Source organism: Miscanthus floridulus, chromosome 15 (genome assembly GCF_019320115.1).
Source record: "Miscanthus floridulus cultivar M001 chromosome 15, ASM1932011v1, whole genome shotgun sequence".
NCBI lineage: Eukaryota > Viridiplantae > Streptophyta > Magnoliopsida > Poales > Poaceae > Miscanthus > Miscanthus floridulus.
In genome coordinates, this window is record NC_089594.1 from 15,234,746 (window position 1) to 15,258,986 (window position 24,241).

At 50.2% G+C, this 24,241-nt stretch overlaps 1 pseudogene; it reads left to right on the plus strand.

The window, feature by feature from the left end:
• The first annotated feature begins 3,344 nt into the window (after positions 1–3,344).
• LOC136507057 (uncharacterized) lies at positions 3,345–18,657 on the plus strand (annotated as a pseudogene).
• Positions 18,658–24,241: the final 5,584 nt, after the last annotated feature.

Genomic DNA, 24,241 nt, shown 5'->3' on the forward strand with positions numbered 1-24,241 from the left:
GCCGGCCGGTCGAGGACGGCGGTGACACGTGTCGAGCGGCGGGGGACGCGTACGGAGTACGTTACTCGCGAGCGGGTTTGGTGGTTTGGGCCTCAAAACCATCGATGGCGGGTTTACGGGTTTGGGCCTCAAATCCTGGGCGGAGGTTCCGAGGAGGAACGGACGGCACGTGGCGGCATCGGGGAGTTCGCGTCGAGGCGAAGCTACTGATGAAAAGGTGCAGTGGCCGTCGAATGAAGATGACAACGGGTTGGACCATAACGCCCTTGGGCTAAGTGGTTTGACTCAATAGTATCCAGGGGCAAAACTGGGATTGTGTAATAGCCCTATTAAATAGGATGAGGGAGCTCCCATCTCCCTCACCTCTCCCCCCACTCTCATTTCCCCTTTTTCTCTTAGGGTTAGCTTCCTTTAGTTCATGAGTGAGGTCAAAAATTTGCTGAATTTTTAGTGGTGTTTGTACTGAGATCTGGAGCGGGAATGGAGGCCCAAATCCTCCTCTTGCCCTCTGGGTGTTGAGACTAGCGGTCTCAGACAGTGTGGAGAAGATAGAGGCCTCCGCCCACCAAGCGTTGCCCTCAGGCGGAGGCTCAGGGAATAGGCACGACATGTGGGCGTGTAGGGAAATGGCACGCAAAACTAAGGTTTCATTAATTCATTGGCCAACCTCCCGTACTGTTATAAGTGTTCCCTATTTATAGGACTCAACTACCTCTTGACATAATTTATTACAATGCCCCTCAACTGCTACAGTACATTCCTAGAATATTCCACCACCAGTCTCTCGTTTGTGGGGCAATCATGCCACACCGTCTTCAAGTAATGGGCCTCCATAAGCGGCCGGCCCACCGTGCCTCGGTCTTCGGCCCAGAGGCCTGAGTTCCCGATGCTGGCCTCCGTCTTCAGGGGCGCGCAGCTGCCTACGCGAGTCTCCGCCGGTCCGATCGGAGACCTCATCCGTAAGTCTTCGCCCGACCGCGCGGGGGCCATGCTGGCACGCTCGCGCGCTCGCGCGGACCATGGGCGCCTGCGCTTAGGTACCTGCACACACTTAGGCAAGGTTGTTTGTTTGATTAGTCCGGGGGTAGGGCGGCCTCCGCCTTTAGCGCCGGAGACGCCCGTCAGCCGAAGCGGGGCGGCGTCCACCCGAGCGACCGGAGATGCCCGTGCTCGGCCCGGGCAGAATCCGCGACAAGCTCGCTGAGCCTCGTGCAGCGCCCTACAAGCATAGCCAGGAAAGTTCCTTTAGTCAGCGCCAGATCTCCACCCTAAGACGGTCGAAGATGCCTTAGTGACACCTCGCTGTCGGAGGCCTTCGCCACCCGCCGAGGCCGTGTTACAATAGTTCCCCCCTTTTGAGACCATGGTTCGCCTGAGCGTGCCGTGAGCTCAAAACGCCTTGACCAAAGGCGTCCATGGGGGCGGAGGCCACACACATTGGCGTCTCTGAGCGAGGCCCCGCTACTTCCCCCCTGGCCCGCTCTGGCGTGGCTGCTGGTCTCGTTGAGAGTAGCCGTTGGGCAGCAAATCTAGCCGTTGTCCTACGCTGTGGCCGTTTACGCCGTATCGCTTTCCGTTGTATACCTTGCGACTTCTTCAGAGATGACCACTGTGCGGCAGGCGAATTCTCCGGAGATGACCATTGTATGGCGGGAGCCAGGCCGCCCGCCCGTGGCCTATATAAGGGCAGGGTTGGTGGCGGGGTCCCCCCTGCATTGCTCATTCGCTTTCCTTGCCTCTGAGAAATCGCTCTCTGCTCTATTCGCTTTCGCCTTTGCTGCCTTCGCACGTTCCGTCTTTCCGCCTGCGTCTTGCGCCTAGGCTACCGCCGCAGTGGCTTTCTTTTCCGCCTCCGCCCATACTCGCCGGCCCGCCTTCTTCGGACCCTATCGCCACCTTCTCGGCGTTAGGGCCACTGACTGGGGTGCACGTTTTGAGGAGTGCATGATTGCCTCTGCCTCCACGTTGGAGTTTGAAAAGCTAGTGGAGGAGGATTTGGGGAGTGTCTCTGCGTCCGTCGGAGACCTGATCGCTGCGGATTCTAGAGACATGGCGATAAAGTCATGGGATTTCGGCCCCTCCTCCATTACTGAAGAGGTAGTCATGGAGATGTTGAAGGAATCGTGTTTTCCTTCTTCGAGGGTAAAAATCCCTCCGCCTGGCCAGACTGTTCCGGAACTGGAGGAGGGATATGTGGTGGTGTTTCGGGACTTCTTCACCTGCGGCCTCTGCCTTCCTTACATCCCCTTCCTCTGCCGGGTGTTGGAGACCTTCAATGTCCAGCTCCATCATTTGACTCCTACTGCCTTCCTCATGTTCAGCAAATTCTACTGGGCGTGTGTTTCTTATGGTGCCGAGCTGGATGTGGACACCTTCTGCGCATACTACGAGCTGCAGAAGCAGCCGAAGAAGAAGAAGGAGGTGCGGGAGGGCAAGGAGGTGGAGGTGACCTACCAGTATGGTAGTTGCACCTTTATGTCGAAGAGGAACCAAGGCGTAGACCGCCCGGAGATTTCTTTTTGCCAGAAGGGCAAGTGGGACCGTGGCTGGCTTGAGCAATGGTTCTACGTGAAGACCTACGGGGTCCGCGGCACTACCGAGGATGGTGTGGAGGTTGCGGAGTATCCATTGACTTCAAGAATGGAGGAGATGGCGCCGCATACGTGCGTGGATCCACCGGAGGAGATGTCTCCGGCGAGGGAGGCTTGCGACCGGGCTTTTGCGGTAGCGTGCCGCTACTCCAGGGGCCGCGACCTGGTGGAGGAGATTATGGCCTACAACTACTGGCCCCTGGGCAGAGACAACCTAGCCTTTCGGCTGGAACTGGTGAAGGTTCCCGTTTTTGGGTCGGAGGCCGGGATTCCGTTCCCCCGCTTCGGGCAGTCTTTGGGGGAGGGGGTGACGGAGGACAGTTTCGTCTCCGAGGTTGAGGAAGCCGCCGTCAGGTTGGTTGGCAAAATTTCCGAGCATGAGTACACATCTTGGAGAGCCGTGGTAGGCACCATGCCGCGGCTCAATCGAGTTTTTGAGGAGGTTGGGATCGTCTACCGGGAGCGTGAGGTTCCCGCCGAGGTCCTGGCTTCGATTGAGAAGAAGAAGAAGAAGGCCTTCGCGAAGAATGTTATGGCAGAGGCCAAGTCCAAGAAGAGGAAGGGCGCCGCTGTTGCTCGAGCGCCTGTGAAAAAGAAGAAGAAGAGTGGTGCTCTGGTGATCACGCCGGCCGCGTCTTTGGCCGGTAGTGCGGGCGTTGCCTCCGCCGGTAGTGAAGACGTTCAGAGCTCCTCGTCCCGTCAATGGACGTGCAGGTCATGAGTGGAGAGGATCGAGGCTCTCCTGGAGCTCCGATGTGCCCTATGAGCGGCACTGTGAGTGGTGCTGGGCGTCCGGAGGCCAGCGCTGCTCCGGCGCACACCTTGCACGGTGCTGCGAGTGTCGCTGAACAGCCGGAGGCTAGCGCCGCCGATCCTATGCTCGACATTTTTGGCGGGCTGTATTCAAGTTCTGAAGAGGGCGCGGAGGCCGCCTTGCAGCATGCTCCTTCGTCTCCCGCCGTTGTTGCGCCTTCGCCCACGCCAGCGGCCGACGTCGGGCAGCCGGAGGCCGTGCTTGCTGAGCAGGCCCTAGCGGCTCGGTCTTCTTCGAGCCCTCCACCCGCCAGGCCGCTGGCTGAGGAGATCCGGCCCTTTGGGCCTTCGCCGCATGATATGGCGGAGACTTCTGCCCAGGGGGCTCGGCAGGCGGCCCAGCCTGGGCTTTTTATGAGTAAGTTTGTTTGGTGCACATTTTTGTGTTTACTGTCTTCGCCCGGTTTGTTTGTTTATGTATTGTACCAAGTGCTAATACCGTATACTTGTTGCTTTGTAGGTGATGTCATGGCTGGACTCCTCACCTCGGAGGAGCGAGCGGCCGCTACCGGCGTCAGGTTTGGTCCGGGGCAGCCGGGCTGATGGCGCCGGGTCCGAGTGAGTATAGAGTGTTTTTATCTTACTCGTCTTTTGGCCTGTTGTTATTGTCTATTTCTGATAGGCTCTCTGACCTGAGTTGTTGTTGTTGTTTTTTTATGCAGGCTCCTCCAACACTTCTATCTCAGGTTGGGAAGAGTGCTATCTTGGGGTTCTTGGAGACGTCGGAGGTGGTCTCTAGCAGTTGGTGTATGTATTGTGAGATTTGCTTTTCTCACCTTATGGTCTTGTGTTTGTTTGTTCTTCTTTGAATAGATCGCTTCAAACAGCGTCTGAGGGACATGGATTTCTTCCAACTTCTCCGTGTTCATCTGGAACACCAGAGCTTGGTGCGTTTTCGGCGGTTTGCCTTTTTGGTGTATGTTCGCCTTTAGACTTGTTTTTGTTTCTATTGCTGATCGTCTTGGTCTTCTTCTTTTATAATCGTAGGGGTATCACATGACCGTTGTTATGGAAGAGCGCTGCACTCGCGAGGTCTCCGACCGAGATACTGCGATTGAAGCGCTGAAGGTGGAGAACGAGCGCCTAGAAGGTGAAAAAGGGGGTTTGTCCAACTCCCTTGCAGCTCTCTGCCTTTCTCTGGCGGAGAAGGAACAAGAAAAGGAGGCTTTGAGGGCCGATCTCGCCAAGGCCCGGGATGCGGAAGCTTTGTCCACCGAGCAGGCCCGCAGGGCGAACGAGTTGTCCGAGGGTCTCCGGCAAGAGCTGGCCTCTGAGAAGGAATCCGCGGCTACGGTGGGGGAGCAGCTGTCTTTGACGACGAGGCATTTGGACTCGGTCAAGGGGGTCCTTGCTTCAACCGTTGGCCATTACCGGGCCATCATCGCCGAGTTTGGAGGCGAAACCTCCGCTCCTCTGGAGGAAGACATCGTCTATGCCCTCGCCTCCTGGCTGAAGTGTCACCTTGCGAAGCTCCCCGGTCTGATCAATGGCTGCAAGGACTACGGGGCGCTGGTGGGAGTAGCGAATTACGCCAAGCTTTTGGTGCGCGGCGGGTGTACGCATACCAAAAGTATTCCAGAGGGAGCGCTGCCAGGTCCGGATGAGCTTGGTGAGACTTCTCTTGGTTTGCGAAAAACCTTGAGGAATTTCATTGGGTACTTTTGGGCTCCATTTGGGAGACCTGCCGCCCGGAAACTGGCGGAGGAAAAGAGGGCGAAGGTATTTCTAGTCTTTGTAGCCGCTATTTTTGTCTCCTTGCTTTTTGCGAAGCTACGAAGGCTTTCATTGCCTGTGCCCCTGATACTTTAGCCTGTGCTACAGGATGCGTAGAAGAGTCTTGCGGGCAGGCCTCTGTCAGTTCCGCACTCGGCGACCGTGGGCGGTGCCTCCGCCACCGCTGGCGCTCTGGTGGGCGCAACGATCAGCGGTGGTGATGGTCGGAGGCCGCAGGCGCCGTGCCCGCCCACAGTTGATGAGGGCTCCGTTCCAGGGACTTCTGCTGCGGCCGATGCGCCGGAGGTCTTGGCTCTTTGTAGCACTTAGTTGTTTTGACTTGTATATTGTGGTCCAGTTGGACTCTTATAAATAAAGTTTCTTTTGTTCTGAATGGTTTTGTGGGAAATTTTAACCTTGCGTAGGTTCCGAATCGGGAGCCTGCGCAAGATGTTGCGCCTTTGACTCTCTACAATGACGGTATTTATGTGAGCGGAGAGCTTTGGGAGTATTGGCGTTTGGCCTTTCCCCGCAGCGTTGCGCGTGACGTGTTTGATTCAGTTAAGTTTGACATAGACGACGAGCGCGCTGGGTTTACTCGCGTGCTTGCTTGGCGCAGACCTCCGCCACAATAGTTAGGATTTTATTGTAAGTTTGTGTCCTGTAAGAATGCTACTTGACGTTTTATGGAATACAAAACAGGTTCACTTTCTTGATTGTTTGTGTGGGGGCTTATGTCTATTGTGCTAGTTTACATATCTCGTCTAGTCCCGAGCTTGCACACCGTTGTCCTTTGCTTGGGCGAACGTGCGCGATATAGAGGTGGTGGCCAGGACCTTCGCCCCATGTTCTCTCCTTCTCTGTGCTTGCTTGATGGCTGGGGTAGAAGTGTTGGCAGTTTTTTGGCCAGCGGAGGCGTACTTGAAGTCCGCCTGGCGATGCTTGCTGAATCGGTGTGTGATCCGATAGGAGGTTTGGCACAGCTTGTGCAGACGGCGGTGACTTTTGGTATTTCTTTAGCTGGGTGTTTTAGCTGTCTGGTGGTATGGGCCCCCGACGCTGCACACTCGTGGGACATGTTTCATTTGTGGAGATGGCAGGTTAGGTCTCTGGCGTCAGGGGGATGTTACGAGATTTCGTGCGATATCCCCCTTCTTCTGTAGGCCTGCGCTGTTCATCACCGTGCCGTAGTTCCTGTCTCTTTTCCCACTGTCTCCGACCGTCTACTGGTGCCTCCAACTTTACGAGTTTTCGTACAATATCTATGGCCGACTTAGATATCTAAGGAGACCCCTGCCTCCATGGCCGTTGTTGTGGCTTGTGCTTGTGCTCTGCCTTCTTCCCCCCTTGTGCCTTGTGCTGACTGAGGTTTTAAGGGCATGGGGAGAACCCGTTTTATAGCGGGGTGGTGGCTTTTGGTTATTAAGTTTTTGGTACGTTGTTTGTTGGAACGTATCTTGGCTTTAATGGCCTATATCTTGCTTGAATTATTCGTGTCTTTTGAGATCTTTTGAAGTAAATAGGCCTAGTGCCTAAGTGACAGGGTTTTGTCAGACCTTTTCCTCGTTTTGTTGTTTTCAATGACGGAGACCTTCTTCCTGGTTCTAGCGCCATAATGGTGTTGCCCCTGATGCTTGGGTTGGTTTTTCGTTAATGTCGGAGGCCTATTTTGGCCGAGGTTGTTTTTTGCCTTGATGCCTGAATCTGGACAGGTCTTTGTCAAGGTCGGAGGCCTATTTGGCCAAGGTTGTTTTTCCTTGATGTCTGAATCTGGACAGGTCTTTGTCAAGGTCGAAGGCCTATTTGGCCAAGGTTGTTTTTGCCTTGATGCCTGAATCTGGACAGGTCTTTGTCAAGGTCGGAGGCCTATTTGGCCAAGGTTGTTTTTGCCTTGATGCCTGAATCTGGATAGGTCTTTGTCAAGGTCGAAGGCCTATTTGGCCATAGAGGTCGTTTCAAATTGCCAATGCCTATGGCCGGCGCTTTGAAAGGACCTGTGCTTTATTTTTGTTCACCGAATATTGCGGCGCCAGAGCTGGCCGCTTTCGGTTTTGGACTTTTCAAGCGTTCTTTTGGGGAATTACCTCTTTGTACTTGTAGAGGATTTTTAAATTGATCCTGCCTCGTTAAAAACCTCACCTCCGCTTGGAGTTCCCCTGTGAGGAAAAGAGTACATGCTCTTTTACATTTTTTGGGTTGAAGAAAAAAACTGAAAGGTAAATGAATAGAGGGGCCTCCGCTTATTATTTGCGAAGGTTGCCCTTTGGTACATTGCCTAGATGTAGTATCTGCGGAGGCTGTTGATATTCCAGGTGTGGGTTGTCGTGACACCTTCGCTGTCGATCAAGTGGAAAGAGCCAGTGCGGCCTGCTGCCGTTGCTGTGTATGGGCCTTCCCATTTCGGTTGCAGTTTGCCAACAAGTTGTGCGTTGGGTTTTCTTCTGAGTATGAGGTCTCCGTGTTTTATGTCTTTCCTTACCACCTGAGAGTCTCTCCACTTCTTGGTTTGGGACTGATATTTTGTAATGTTTTCGACTGCTTCCAGTCTTATGGCTTCTATTGTTTCTTTTGCATATTCTTCATCTTGCAACATTAGCTGTCTCGTTGTGCGGAGGCTTTCGTGCTTGATTTCTTCTGGCATCATGGCCTCTTCTCCATAAAGCAGTTTGAATGGTGTGAATCCTATTGTTCTTGAGATAGATGTATTGTGTGACCAAATCACTCTGGGTAATTCATCTACCCATTTTCCTTTGCGTAGGCCCAGCAATGTTTTTGATATTGTTGAGAACACTATTCTATTTGCTCTTTCCACAGCACCATTGGACTCTGGGTGGTATACTGAGGCGAAGGCTAGTTTTGTCCCAATGCTTTTATAGAATTCTTTGAAGTTCTCTGAATCGAATTGTTTTCCATTGTCTACTGTCAGAATCCTCGGTACACCGAATCTGCAAATGATATTTTGCCAGAAGAATTTTCTGACGGTTTCTGAGGTTATCTTCGCCAGCGGCTTTGCTTCTATCCATCTTGTAAAATATTCTACTGCCACTACTGTGAATTTGTTTCCTCCTTGGGATGGTGGTAATGGGCCGACCAGGTCCATACCCCATCTTTGTAGCGGCCATGTCGGAGGTATAAGCTGGGTCCCCGACAATGGTTTTGACTGCCCGGGAGAGAATGTTTGGCATGCTTTGCATGTTCTAACTGTCTGCTCTGCATCTTGTATGTGTGTTGGCCAATAAAAGCCTTGTCTTATTGCCTTTGCTGATAATGCTCTAGAGCCAATGTGCAACCCGCAAATTCCTGAGTGTATTTCTTGAAGCAACTCTATGCCTTCGCTCTGCGATATGCATTTGAGGAGAGGCTGGACTACTCCTTTCTTGTACAGTACACCATCTATGATTGTGTAATTTCTTGCCTTGGCCTGTATTCTTGCTGCTTTTGCTTCATCTTCTTCGGTGGTTTTGCCTTCTAAGAATTCTGTTATCGCCTTTCTCCAATCTTCATTTTGCAGGTGTAGTATGGGCTTAGGTGTCTTAGATGTCTCCGCAGTTGCTGGAGACTTCAGGATCTGGTAAAAAGTGTTTGGTGGCAGTGGCAGGTTGTTTGCTGCCGCTTTAGCTAGTTCATCTGCCTCTGCATTTTCTGATCTTGGGATGTGCTTCAAGGTGAAGCCCTCGAATCTCCGCTCCAAATTTCTGACAACGAATAGGTATTTGATGAGTTCTGGCTCTCTTGCTGTGTATTCTTTCTCTACTTGGCCAGTAACCACTTGAGAATCTATTTTGACTGTCAATGTTTTGGCCCCTAGGGCCATTGCTTTACTGAGCACTAGGATCAGGCCTTCATATTCTGCTATGTTGTTTGTTGATTTGAACTCTAGCCTTGCTGCATATTTCAGTCTGACACCGGAGGGTGCCGTTAGGACGGCGGATGCTCTTGCTCCGGCTTGGCCCTAGGCTCCATCCGTGAATGCTATCCAGCCTTGAGTGGTTGGTTGTACCTTGGGCTCTGTCGGAGGTGTCCAATCTGCTACAAAATCGGCTAGTGCTTGTGATTTGATTGCTGTTCTGGGGACATATGAGATACCAAACTGTGATAGCTCTATAGCCCATTTGCCTATTCTGCCGAAGGCTTCTTTGTTTCTGAGCAAGTCTTGCAGTGGCAGCGATGTTGGAACTGAGATTTCGTGGGCCTGGAAATAATGCTTTAGTTTTCTTGATGCCGTCAGTACTGCGTAGGCAACTTTTTCTACCTCAGTATAGTTTAGCTTGGCTCCGGACAATGCTTCTGAGATAAAATAAACTGGCTTTTGAGTTTTGCCTGATTCTTTTTCTAGCTCATGTACTAAGACTACGCTGACTACATGGTCGGAGGCCGCCACATATAGCAATAGGTGGCTGTCTGATTTTGGGACGGAGACCACCAGTGAGTTTGCCAGATACTCTTTCAAGTTATGAAATGCCTCCGACTGCTTGGACCCCCACTCAAAGTTGTCTCTGCCCCTCAGTGCTTGGAAGAAGGGGAGGCTGCGTTCTGCTGATTTTGAGATGAATCTGTTGAGCGCTAATATTCTTCCCGTCAGCTTTTGCACTTCTTTCTTGTTTTTGGGTTCTACCATTGTCATTATTGCTCTGGTTTTGTCTGGGTTCGCTTTGATGCCTTCGCTGCTTATGATGTATCCGAGCATCTTTCCTTTTGTGACTCCAAATATACATTTTTCTGGGTTGAGGCGGAGGCCAGCTGTCCTGAGGTTGGCGAAGGTCTCCTGTAAATCGGAGACATGATCATCCTTGTTCTAGCTCATGACCACTATGTCGTCGACGTAGGCTATGATGTTTCTATCTAGTTCTGAACCCAAAACTTCCTTTGTCATTCTGGCAAAGGTTGCTCCGGCATTTTTGAGGCGCTCCGGCATTCTGGTGTAGCAATATGTCCCGAATGGAGTGGTGAAACTTGTCTTATCTTCGTCTTCTTTTTTCATCCAGATTTGGTGATACCCAGAGAAACAGTCGAGGAGAGAGAACCTCTGGCATCTGGCTGCCTTGTCAACGGAGGCATCTATTCTTGGCAATGGGAAAGGGTCTTTTTTGCAAGCTTTATTTAGGTCTGTGAAATCTATGCACATTCTCATTTTGCCATTCTTCTTTGGCACCAGTACTACGTTTGCGAGCCATTCTGAATACTTGACTTCTCTGATGACTTTTGCGTCTAGCAACCTTTGCACCTCCGCCTTTGCTGTCAGGATTCTGTCCTCTGACATTTTTCTCTGTTTCTGCTTTCTTGGCCTCATGTTTTCATTGATATCCAGTTCATGTTATATGATGTCCCTGCTGACTTCTTGTAGGTCGGAGGCTGACCAGGCGAAGATGTCTTTGTTTTTTACTAGAGTTTCCATGAGCTCTTCCTCCTCTGCTTTGCTCAACTCTGAGCTGATTATTACTTTTCTGTCTGGTAACTCCTTTTCTAGAGGGGTCACCTTTGTCTCTTCTTGACCTGCCATATCTGTTTTTCCTCCGGGCATATCCGGAGGCTCTAGTTCTTTGTGTGCCGAGTCGACTGCATTAATGTTTCTTTGGGCTCTGTAGATCGCTTTTTCTATGTTTCTTGCTTCTTTCTGGCTGCCTCGGACTGTGATAATACCATGGAGTGCTGGTATTTTCATGCACAGGTAGGCCATATGCAGGGCTGCGTTGAATTTGGTTGTGAATCCTCTGCCCAAGATGGCATTGTACGGGTAATACAGATCGACGACGTCGAAGGTTATGTACTCGGTTCTAGCATTTGCTTGGGTTCCAAACGACACTGGGAGTGAGATTTTTCCTAATGCTTGTATCTGCTTGCCTCCGAATCCTATCAAAGGGGATTCAGAGGGCTGTAGTTGATTTCTGCTGAGCTTCATTTGGTCGAAGGTATTTACGAAGATGATATCTGCTGAACTGCTAGTGTCAATTAGTACTCTGCTTATCTCCCATGCTGCTATGTTGGTCTTGATTACCATTGCGTCTACGTGAGGGTAGCTCTCAAGCTGGAGATCTTCTTCTGTGAAGGTGATTGGGACTCTAGACCAATCTGTGTATTTCGCTGGGCCTTGGACTGCTACGTTGTTTACCAGGCGGAGGTGATCCTTTTTCTATTTTTTCGTTTGAAACTCCATTGATGATCCTCCGGCGATCGGTAGTATCATGCCTATTGTTGGTAGCGATCCATGGGGGTTGACTTGGTTTTCTGGGTTTGGCTCATTTTTTGGTGCTGGTGGTTGGTTGTGAGGTGGCGGTGGAGGCAGTTGCTGCATGTGGTGCTGTTGCGGCGGAGGCTCGAACCTGATTTGGTTTTGTGCCGGTGGGTTTGTTTCGAGGTAGGTTATATGGGGAGGTTTTGGGTTTATGTAGGTCAGGCTTGCCTCCGAACTATAGTTACCCACCGGAGGCTACTGCGAAGGCGCTGACCGCCATGCTGGTAGGAAGTTTGGGTAATAGGCAGAGGCTAGTGTGGAGGGATGTATTTGGGTTGCGTTTAGCGCTGGGTACATTGGGCAGTACTGCTGGTGGCTAGTTGTGTAGGTGGTGTTGACCTCTCTTGCGCTCTGCTGTGTCGGAGGTTGGGCAGTCTGCTTGTTCTTCATCCTTTCCTGTGTCTCTTTTGTCTCCGGACAATCTTTGGTGCTGTGCCCTGCGTTTTCGCCGTGAAAAACACAATATGGCCAGCGTTGTTTCTGGCTGTGGTTTTTGTTCTAGTTTTTGCCTTGGTAACCTTGCCGACCTTGGTTCCTGGTCTAGGTCTCCGGCCGTGCTGGCGCTTCCAGTTGCCCTTGCCCGGGGTGAGGTTAGCGCTTCCCGTTGCCCTTGCCCGGGGTGAGGTTGACCCTTGATGCATTCTGGTTATTATAGGTTTTCTGGGAGTTTTTGCTGCTGTTTTGCTGTCTGTTTTGACCCTGCTCCTCCAGCCTTTTCCGGAGGTCATTGTCTGATCTGCAGTATTTCTCGAACTCATCATACAACTGCTGTATGGAAGTTGGTTTCTTTCTTGCTAGGTGTGCTGTGAATGGCCCGATTCGGAGGCCTTTGATCGCTGCTTCAATGGCGATCTCGTCTGGGATGTCTGGTGCCTTCGCCTTTAGTTGCATGAATTTCTGGAAGTAGTCGTGTAGTGTCTCTCCCTGCATTTGCTTGCACTGGAACAGATCTGTGGAAGTCAGTGACTGTGCTGTTAGCCCCTTGAAATTTGCCAATATCTTGTCCCAGAGGTTTTCCCAAGAGTAGACTATGCTTGGTTTTAGCATAGAATACCAAGCCAACGCGTCGCCTTCGGCTGCAATGACAAATGACTTTCCCAAGATGGCGTCGTCTCCATCAACAGAGGCTACTGCTGCCTCGTAACTCATAATAAACTGATGGGGGTCTGTCTTGCCCTTGAACTTTGGTAGTGTGATTGGCTTGTACGCCGTTGGCCATGGAGACTGTTGTATGCCTTCAGAGAGTGGGGACTTGGGATCGATAGGCCTCCACGTCACCTGAGATGGCATCATGGTCGGGCTGATCGCTGGCGGAGTTGCTGCTGCAAAGGCTGGGATTGCAGAGGTTGATGTTGTTACTGCATGCTGCATACTTAGCATCTCAGCATGTAGGACTGCCAACTGCTGCCTTATTTCTGTTGCTTGTGCTGACACTTGAGTAGCTTGCTGATTAGCTACGAATGCTGCTGTCATTCTATCCCTCTCTTGTTGCGCTCTTTGCAACTGTGCTTGCAGCTGTTGCAGTTCTTGCTCGAGTGTTGTGCCTGAATTTGGTTGGGCCTTCGGATCTTGAATCTCTGGTTCTTGGGGTTCCGGTGGTTGACCCTGGGCATCTGCTCTGGTGTCATCCTCCGCAGGCGAGGTTGCGTAGGTGCTACGAGCAGTGCGCCTAGGCCTTCCTCTCTGACCCATGGTCGTTGCTGCTCTGGTGGTGGTTTTTCTTTTCCCTGCCATCGTTGGTTTGCCTTGGCCAAACCACGGTGGGTGCCAATGTTGAGACTAGCGGTCTCAGACAGTGTGGAGAAGATAGAGGCCTCCGCCCACCAAGCGTTGCCCTTAGGCAGAGGCTTGGGGAATAGGCACGACAGGTGGGCATGTAGGGAAATGGCACGCAAAACTAAGGTTTCATTAATTCATTGGCCAATCTCCCGTACTGTTACAAGTGTTCCCTATTTATAGGACTCAACTACCTCTTGACAGAATTTATTACAATGCCCCTCAACTGCTACAGTATATTCCTGGAATATTCCACCACCAGTCTCTCATTTGCGGGGCAATCTTGCCACACCGTCTTCAAGTAATGGGCCTCCATAAGCGGCCGGCCCACCGTGCCTCGGTGTTTGGCCTAGAGGCCTGAGTTCCCGACACTGGCCTCCGTCTTCAAGGGCGCGCAGCTGCCTACGCGAGTCTCCGCCGGTCCGATCGGAGACCTCATCCATAAGTCTCCACCCAGCCGCGCGGGGGCCATGCTGGCACGCTCGCGCGGACCACGGGCGCCTACGCTTAGGTACCTGCACACACTTAGGCAAGGTTGTTTGTTTGATTAGTCTGGGGGTAGGGCGGCCTCCGCCTTTAGCGCCAGAGACGCCCGTCAGCCGAAGCGGGGCGGCGTCCGCCCGAGCGATCGGAGATGCCCGTGCTCGGCCCGGGCGGAATCCGCGACAAGCTCGCTGAGCCTCGTGCAGTGCCTCACAAGCATAGCCAGGAAAGTTCCTTTAGTCAGTGCCAGATCTCCGCCCTAAGACGGTCGAAGACGCCTTAGTGACACCTCACCGTTGGAGGCCTTCGCCACCCGCCGAGGCCGTGTTACAACACTGGGGTTCCTATCTGAAGCTGTGATTTTCATTCTATGTGTTCTTCATTTTTTTTTCTCTCCATTTTTCATGCTTGGCTACGATCTATTTTTCTCGGAGTATGAGTAAATCTCAGGCGATGATTTTTGGGAATTAGGTTTGTAGCTTGTTGAATTTGTTCTGTGCAAATTTTGGGCTCAAGAGCTGTTGATTTGATGGAGTTTTCATTGAATTTTTGAGCCAGCTTTCTTCTATTCGTAGTGTTGTGCTGTGCTCTGTTCATTGCTAGCAGCCTGGCTGCTTGTTTGTTTGGCAGGGGAATCAAGCTGTGCGTCAGATTGGTTGAGCCAAGGGGCGTGAGTGCCTAGGGACCTTCGAGTGCTCATCCAGCAGTTCTGCTACCTGCCAGTCCACCGCTCGTTCCCTTGTTGCTCGTTCTTGGTCACTGACTGTTCGTTGTGTTCGTGTGTGATCAGGCCTTGCTGCTCGTCTCCTCTCTGTGTGAGTGTGTTCTTCAGCAGTTGGCGTGCGGGCCTCTGCTTGCTTGCTTCTGATGCTGGTGCTGGGATCCAGGTAGCATGTTGTCTGCCCCTGAGCCTGATCTGCTTGCATCGGTGGTTCGTGCGATCTGGTACAGAGGGAGTCGGGCACTAGGTTCTGCAGCTCATTCTCAGGTTTTGTCTTGGGCTCCAGTGAGCATCTGCTCGGCCCAGGTGCTGCAGTAAGCCACCATCGATCTAAACTAGTGCTTTCAGTTTCTCACTATGTTTTGGGATGAACAATTTTTCAGGCGATTTTCTGTCCATTTTCACCCAGCCATGATTTTTTGTTTCGCCTGCAGTTTAGTCGTTTGAGCTCCGAATCATGTTCCGTCTTTAGCATTGGATTTCTACCATTCCGAGGAATCTTTCTAGATACTCTCGTCACTAGTTGGCTTGGGTATCTTAGTTCGGGAATTTGCTTGTGCTTGGCGGTGATTTTGGGACAGCGACCAAATATTTCGAGAGAAATTTTACGGCTCCCATTCACCCCCCTCTGGTCGCCGTTTTCGGTCCTTCAATTGGTATCAGAGCCAGTTAAGGATCATTCCACCTTAATCAGTCCGTGATCCACGAAGGTGACATGGAGCGTGGTTCCAGCAAACCACCATTCTTCGATGGAACAAACTACCCCTATTGGAAGATCCGCATGTCTGCGCATCTCCAGGGGATTGATTGGCTTGTTTGGGAGATTTGCGAGGTTGCTACCTACATTGTGCTTGAACCTCGTTCTTGTGTCACGCAAGATCAAAAAGATCGGCACAACGCTAATAGCAGAGCTCGCATAGTTCTTTTCTCGAGTCTTTTGCTTCAGGAGTTTGAGAGAGTCTCTGATTGTACTACTACTCGTAAGATCTGGGTGAGGCTTCAGAGCTATCATGAGGGGACCGCACAGGTCAAAACTAGACTCTACGAGACATACAAGTGGGAGTACGAGAACTTCACCTAGTTTGATGGCGAGTCCATCGATGCCATGTTTTCTCGCTTTCAGACCATCGTCAACAAGATGCGAGCAAACAAGGCACGATTACCTTATGATGATCATGAGAGGGCACTCAAGCTTCTATATGCCCTAGATTGGAAGGTATGGGATGTGAAGGTGACCGCCATCATTGAGTCTTCGGGGTATGAGACCCTCACCGTGGATGAGCTTTTCAGCAAGCTCAAGTCCACCGAGATCGACTACCAGACCCAAGCCAAGCTCAAGAATCCCTCTGCACCGACTATGGCTTTGGTCTCTAGTAACGGCTCAAGTTCTTTGGCTAACCCCTCACAGATGTCATTTGCCTTGTCTTCTTTGATGTCTGTCACAGAGGAGCAATTGGAGGCCCTTGGGGATGAAGAGCTGGCGTCGGTTCTTGTGGTTTCACAACAACCACTTGAATCGTCGGTGTGGCGGTGGTCCGAAGGAAGGATGCTATGGTTGTGGAGACCCTAACCACTTCGTCGCCCATTGCCCCAAGAAGAACAAGCACTCCTCTGACAAGCTTGACTCCAGCAAGCGCAAGGACAAGCGTGAGTACACCTCCAAGCACAAGTCAAAGGGAGGATTTGACAAGGAGGCGCTCAAGAAGAAGTACTTCAAGAAGGCCAAGGCCCAAGAGCGCGCCTTCCTCGCCTCCCTTAGCGACCTCGACAACAACACCGATGACGACCATTCTTCTTCCTCGAGCGATGATGAGTCCAAGAAGAGACGTGAGGACAAGTTGATCGGGCTTTGTTTGTCGCCAAGTCCATCCACGGAGGCTACTGCACCATGGCCATGGATGAAGGGGTGAAGCCCAACAAGGATGTGCTTCCCAGCGACAATGACTCTACCGAGGTAAAACCCACCGTTGATGCTCTTATTGCCGAGCTTGATATCATGACTGATACTTTGATGAGTCAAGATAAGCTGCTAAAACGTGCTGCTCGTGAGAGGAATGAGTTTAAGGACAAGCTAGAAGTTGTGGAGAAGGAGCTTGAGGAAGCTAAGAAGCTTGTCGTTCATGTGTCTGACGAGGCTGAGTGTGATGAATGTGCTGTTCATATGACCAACTTTTCTGAGTTGCAATCTAAGTATGATGTCTTGTTAGATGAGAACGATGAGCTGAAGGCTAGGTTTAGCTTGTTGGGTGCGTGCAAGTCTTGTTCGGGCTTGCAATCTGAGCTGGTAGAGAAGAATGCCAAGATCCTTGCTCTTGAGAAGGCCAGTTCAGATAGCACGGTTGTTGAGTGTGCACGTTGTGAGAGCTTGGTGTTGGAGCTTGATTCTTGCAGGCGGGATAAGATGAGATCCGAGGAAGACAACACATACCTTTGGTCCATCTTGAATTTGGTGTCTTGTAGTGAGCCGCAGTTGGGCATGATGATGAGCCAGTTCAGGCGGGGAACTAGGACATTGGGAGTAGGCTTTGCTTTAGGTGGGAAGGGTGAACATGTCTATGGCAAAATTGGTGAGTTCAGTGGTTTAAGGCCAAGTGAGAAACCTTCCAAGATCAATCCACCTAAGCCTACCGAACCTATTGTAAAAGATGGAGTGTTAGAAGAACGTCCAAGAGCTCCACCCCAGAAACAAGTTTGGGTTCCAAAACCGAACTATCTCAGGAACCCACTTGACACTCTACCAAACATCTCTGAGGATCCCTTCCTAAAGCCAAAAAGCTACCAAGAGTGATACATACCCACAAGAAAGTGAGCCAACAACCACCCAAGAGAGAGGTGAGGTATCACTGTGACTATTGCCATAGGGATGGTCACCTTGTTGAGTTGTGCTTTAGGAGGAAGAGAGATGAGCGGCGCGAGTATGAGTTGAACAACCGGAACATGTACCGCCCGCCCTATGGCATACATGTGTCGCCTGTTCAGAGGCGCAATGCTAGGCCTCGAGGGGCAATGCCTCAACGTGCTAGGCCTCAGGTTGTGAGACCACACGGTGATCGTGGTGGTCGTGCCCAGCATGGTTTAGGTCGTGATCAATATGACTTTGGACCTCGCGGCCATGGCTTTCAGTCCTACAGTTCTAGTGGACCACGTTTTCCCCCACGTGGTGCCCGCTTTCCTCAAATGGGACATGGCATGTTTGGTGTTTTTCCTAATACTTTTCTAGGGCAAATGAACCAACACTGGTATCCTTCACAGTTTACTAACCCTAGTGTTGCGCCATTTGCTCATCCCATGTCCTTCTATTGATGCAGGATGGAGGCCTGGAGAACACGTGGCTTATTGATTCCGGATGTTCACGCCACATGACCGAAAGCTCAAAATGGTTCTCTAGCCTCTACCTCGTGCAATGCAAGGAGTACATCACATTCGGGGACAATAGCAAAGGTAAGGTGCTTTCTCGTGGAACCATTAGGGTCAACGAGAGTTTTGTCTTGAAGGATGTTGCTTTGGTTTCGAATTTGCATTTCAATTTGCTTTCAGTTTCGCAACTCCTTCAGGATGGCTTTGAAGTGCGATTTAAGACTGGCTTGTCTCGAGTCCTTGATTCTTAGGGAAATCTTGTTTGCCAGATTGTTCCTTTTGGCCGTGTCTTTCGAGCTGATTTTTCTCACTCTTTTGGCTCTTCTCGATGTTTGGTGGCCGGATCCTCCTCTGAGCTTTGGAAGTGGCATAGGAGATTGGGTCACTTGAGTTTTGACTTACTAGCTAGGTTGAGCTCACTTAACATAATTCGAGGATTGCCCAAGTTAAAATTTGAAAAGGATTTGGTTTCTCACCCTTGTCATCATGGGAAGATGGTTGCCGCCTCTCACCCACCTGTGAACCACGTCATGACCAAGGAACCCGGTGAGTTACTTCATATGGACATAGTTGGTCCAGCTCGGGTTTGGTCAGATGGTGGAAAGTGGTACGTTCTAGTGATCGTGGACGACTTTCCTCGCTACTCTTGGGTGTTTTTCATGGAGAGTAAGGATGAGGCTTTTTCACATGCTCGGGATTTGATTCTTCGGTTGCAAAATGAGTTCCCTAAGAATGCCATGAGAGCGATTCGCAGTGACAATGGCATAGAATTCAAGAATACTCATTTTGAAACCTTTTGTGCTTCTTTGGGCCTCGAGCACCAGTTCTCCTCTCCTTATGTCCCTCAGCAGAATGGTGTTGTTGAGCGCAAGAATCGGACCCTTGTTGAGATGGCCAGGACGATGCTCGATGAGCATAGGACTCCTAGGAGATATTGGGCCGAAGCGATCAACACCGCGTGCCATGTTTAAAATCATATTTTCCTTCGAGCTTTCATGAAGAAAACTTCTTATGAGTTGCGATTTGGACGACCACCCAAGGTAAGCCACTTTAGAGTATTTGGGTGCAAGTGCTTCATTCTGAAACAAGGTATTTTGGACAAGTTCGAGTCCAGGTCTTTCGACGGTATTTTTCTTGGTTATGCTTCTCACTCTCATGCATATCGTGTTCTTAACCTTGAAACTAACCGAGTAGTGGAGACCTGTGAGGTCACTTTCGATGAGACCATGCCTTGTTCTGTTCCTGTCTTTGAAAGTGCAGGTGATCAGGAGATCGGTGAGAGCATCTTTGTTGAGGAGAATGAGGAAGATGCTGATTGGGGAGATGCTGAGCCGGCCTCTTCGGCTGCTCCAGTCGAGTCTACGATGACTACTTCGGCTCACGGTCCCGACCCGTCTTTTTTGACTACTTGGGGTCCGCACGAGCCACCTCCTCAGCCTACACTGGCTGCACCTGAGGAGCCCCTAGCTGCTGTGGAGGGGGAGGCAACTTCTTTGAGAGAAGCACCTTGGCACATTTAGCGTCGCTACCCACCTCAGACCATGATCGGCAACATCGACCAAAGGGTCACACGGTCCAGGTCACATCAGATCTCACACTTCGCTCATTCTGCTTTCGTAGCTTCTTTTGAGCCTCGAGATATTGGACACGCACTATCTAATGCCGATTGGGTCAATGCTATACACGAGGAGTTAGAGAACTTTGAGCGGAACCAAGTGTGGGTTTTAGTTCCACCTCCACCAGAGTGCCACCCCATAGGTACAAAGTGGGTTTACAAGAACAAGCAGAGTGAGGATGGGGTGGTAGTGAGAAACAAGGCGAGATTAGTGGCTCAGGGTTTTTGCCAAAAAGAGGGAATAGACTATGAAGAAACCTTTGCTCCTGTTGCCCGTCTAGAAGCCATTAGGATCCTTTTAGCATTTGTAGCTTCGAAAGGGTTCAAGCTGTATCAGATGGATGTGAAGAGTGCCTTCTTGAATGGGTACATAGAGGAAGAGGTTTATGTGAGGCAACCCCCTGGCTTTGAAAATCATAAGTACCCCAACCATGTTTTTAAACTCCACAAAGCCTTGTATGGTCTGAAACAAGCCCTGAGAGCCTGGTGTGAGCGTTTGAAAGCTTTCTTGCTTGATAAGGGTTTTAGGATGGGTTCCATAGATAAGACTTTGTTCCTCCTCAAGCAAGGCACAGATATTCTTTTAGTTCAGATATACATGGCTGATATAATCTTTGGTGGCTCTTCTCATGCTCTTGTTGCCAAGTTTTCAAATACTATGAGCAGGGAATTTGAGATGAGCATGATGGGCGAATTGACTTTCTTCCTTGGGCTACAAATCAAGCAAACTCGCGAGGGGACGTTCGTGCACCAAGGCAAGTACACCAAGGACGTGCTCAAGAAATTTGATATGGGTGAGGCCAAGCCTCTTTCAACACCTATGTCAACCATGACGGCCCTGGATGAGGACAAGGAGGGAGAAGCCGTGGACCAGAAGGAATACCAAAGCATGATCGGGTCCCTGCTGTACCTAACGGCGATGAGACCGGACATCCAGTTCGCAGTCTGCTTGTGCGCGCGCTTTCAGTCTTCGCCGCACACGTCTCATCGTCAAGCCATCAAGCGGATCCTCAGGTACCTTCGTTTCACACCCGAGTTTGGTCTTTGGTTTTCGGCCTCCTCCTCTCTTTCTCTTTGCGGGTATTCTGATGTGGATTATGCTGGTTGTCGTGTTGAGAGGAAGTCCACTTCAGGGACTTGTTAGTTTCTTAGATCTTCTCTTGTGTCTTGGTCTTCTCGCAAGTAGTCTAGCGTCACCCAATCCACCACAGAAGCTGAGTATGTTGCTGCTGCTTGTTGTTCCCAGTTGCTTTGAATGATAGCTACTCTAAGAGACTTTGGGTTAGAGTTTAGGCGAGTGCCTCTGTTTTGTGCCAGCACCAGTGCCATAAGTGTAGCCAAAAACCTAGTCCTTCACTCAAAGACAAAGCACATAGAAGTTCGCTTTCACTTCTTGCATGACCACTATGAGAAAGGTGATATCGATCTGCACCACATTGATACCCAAAACTAGCTCGCAGATATCTTCACCAAACCACTTGACCAAGCCCAGTTTGCTCGCTTATGAGGGGAGCTTGGAGTTTGTTTCCCTTTTTAGAGGAGGGGAACTTTGGTTGTTGTATTCTAGTTTTGCTTTTCTTTGTAGTTTAGCCTTTGTTTTTGTTTTTGTATCATACTTGCATATCATATCATCATGTATCATATTGCATCTTGAGCTTCATCCTTATAGTAGCCAGATTGACACTATGCTCTTGTTGGGATGTTATGGATATACATGATGTGCTTTTGGCTTAGGCTCCTTTTGATCAATTGATGCATGTTATGAGCTAAGCTTGTTTTTCCAAACAGTGAACTTGATTAAAACTTGTTGAAACATGAAATGTGTTCAGCACTACTTGTGGCAACTAGCATGTGTAGAATGTGTCGAGATCTTTTTTGCTTCATATATATGCTTAGTTGCTACGGCTCATACCTTGAGTTACACACTTTCTTGAGAAACTTGAATTTGTGCTAAAACTTGAAAAACAAACTAAGTGATTTGAAAAGATCAGGATGGGTCTGTACTATCCTATGTCAGAGTATCGAGACAACTCCAAATTGCACTTATTGGTGAACTTGAGCTCTGTAATGGATACCGAGATCATTGTCTTAAGCTTCTGATTGCCTTTGGCATAGGCTTGACATGGTAGCTAAGTCAGGTTTTGATGGCATAGATAACCTCCCGCACACACTTGTCTGACAAACTTTGGTAATAAGCTGCATAACTCCGATAAATTTCAATTGGTATCTAAAATTTGATCAAACCACAAGTTTGTCTCATGACATGATGTGTGAACTTTGTTTGGGGTAGTTCACTTTGCATACATGTGTAGCACAAGGTCGATCTCCTGTCTATTTTTGCTATGTGCTCCTTTGGTGGTGAACCCTCTTTTAAAATTGCTCAAACTTGCTTAAATGCCATATTTCGTCTCATTTGGTCACCTTGAGCATTTGCTAGCACTTGTATGTGTTGCTATATATACATGACAACATAACCTAGAGCATCCTTTCAATCTACTTGCTATAATCTTGAAGCTTCTGCATTCGTGCATTTCTGCATTCATAGCTTGTTTTGAGGGGGAGTTACAATCCTTGGGCTCTAGCTTGATAAGTGCACGTGTCAACAAGGGGGAGAAGTTTCCACACTCACAATGTCACAAGGGGACACAAGGGGAGAAATATTCAGAAAAGGGGAAGAAACTTCCAATTCCACCCAAAGTTGAGAGATATGCATTCATTTGAGAGAGATTGCACTTGTTCAGGGGGAGTTGCATTTGAGGTGTTTTGCTAGATGTGTTGAGCCTTTGCCTCTTCTGGAGGGTCTAGCAGTTTTTCGCCTTTTCGAGCTTTGCTAGTGGTGTTGAGCCCGTTGCCTCTTCTTGAGGGCTAGCTTTGTTTTACTTGGTTGCGTCGAGCCATTGCCCATGTCTTTAGGGACCAAGTTTTGCTCATTTTCAAATGACCCGGTTCTTGGCTTTTCTTTGGCTTTTGGTCATTTGGGTGAGTTTTTTGTTTTCTCCTTTTCTTCTTTTTTCTTTTGCACAAGATGTTCGTGTATTGGTGTTGACAATGCACTCATCAAGGAGGAGATTGCGAACACAAGGTTGACAAGTACCCTTGTGTGTTCGTTTTGTGATGAGTGATTGTCAATGTGATCCACGAAGTGGGTTGAGTGGTGACTAACCCTACCATAGCGAAAGCTATGTGTGCGACATGTCTTTTGGCTTGTGTTGTGCAGGTGTGGAGCTCGGATACGGTGGTCGACGGCGAGGTGAAGGTCAAGGAGGACGTGCCGTGCCGACGGACCGGAAGTGGTGAAGGGCGGACGTGAGGCTTGGACCGAGGGACCCAGAGGCCAGGTGACTAGCCACGGTGGCTGACACTTGGGACATCGACAAGTGCAAGAAGACATGGGAGTGACGGTGTTGACCAAGTCAAGACGGCTGACGTGCGGGTCGAGCGAGGCTCAGAGGACTTGGCATGCCGGCCGGTCGAGGACGGCGGTGACACGTGTCGAGAGGCGGGGGACGCGTACGGAGTACGTTACTCGCGAGCGGGTTTGATGGTTTGGGCCTCAAAACCATCGGTGGCGGGTTTACGGGTTTGGGCCTCAAAACCCGGGCGGAGGTTCCGAGAAGGAACGGACGGCATGTGGCGGCATCGGGGAGTTCGCGTCGAGGCGAAGATACTGATGAAGAGGTGCGGTGGCCGTCGGATGAAGATGACACCTAGTTGGACCATAACGCCCTTGGGCTAAGTGGTTTGACTCAATAGTATCCAGGGGCAAAACTGAGATTGTATAATAGCCCTGTTAAATAGGATGAGGGAGCTCCCATCTCCCTCACCTCTCCCCCCACTCTCATTTCCCCTTTTTTCTCTTAGGGTTAGCTTCCTTTAGTTCATGAGTGAGGTCAAAAATTTGCTGAATTTTTAGTGGTGTTTGTACTGAGATCTGGAGCGGGAATGGAGGCCCAAATCCTCCTCTTGCCCTCTGGGGTTCCTATCTGAAGCTGTGATTTTCGTTCTATGTGTTCTTCATTTTTTTCTCTCTCCATTTTTTGTGCTTGGCTACGATCTATTTTTTCCGGAGTATGAGTAAATCTCAGGCGATGATTTTTGGGAATTAGGTTTGTAGCTTGTTGAATTTGTTCTATGCAAATTTTGGGCTCAAGAGCTGTTGATTTGATGGAGTTTTCATCGAATTTTTGAGCCAGCTTTCTTCTGTCGTAGTGCTGTGCTGTGCTCTGTTCGTTGCTAGCAGCCTGGCTGCTTGTTTGTTTGGCAGGGGAGTCAAGCTGTGCGTCAGATTGGTTGAGCCAAGGGGCGTGAGTGCCTAGGGACCTTCGAGTGTTCATTCAGCAGTTCTGCTACCTGCCAGTCCACCGCTCGTTCCCTTGTTGCTCGTTCTTGGCCACTGACTGTTCGTTGTGTTCGTGCGTGGTCTGGCCTTGCTGCTCGTCTCCTCTCTGTGTGAGTGCGTTCTTCAGCAGTTGGCGTGCGGGCCTCTGCTTGCTTGCTTCTGATGCTGGTGTTGGGATCCAGGTAGCACGTTGTCTGCCCCTGAGCCTGATCTGCTTGCATCGGTGGTTCGTGCGATCTTGTACAGAGGGAGTCGGGCACCAGGTTCTGCAGCTCATTCTCAGGTTTTGTCTTGGGCTCCAGTGAGCATCTGCTCGGCCCAGGTGCTGCAGTAAGCCACCATCGATCGAAACTAGTGCCTGCAGTTTCTCACTCTGTTTTGGGATGAACAATTTTTCAGGCGATTTTCTGTCCATTTTCACCCAGCCGTGATTTCTTGTTTCGCCTGCAGTTTAGTCGTTTGAGCTCCGAATCATGTTCCGTCTTTAGCGTTGGATTTCTACCGTTCCGAGGAATTTTTCTAGATACTCTCGTTACTAGTTGGCTTGGGTATCTGAGTTCGGGAATTTGCTTGTGCTTGGCGTTGATTTTGGGACAGCAGC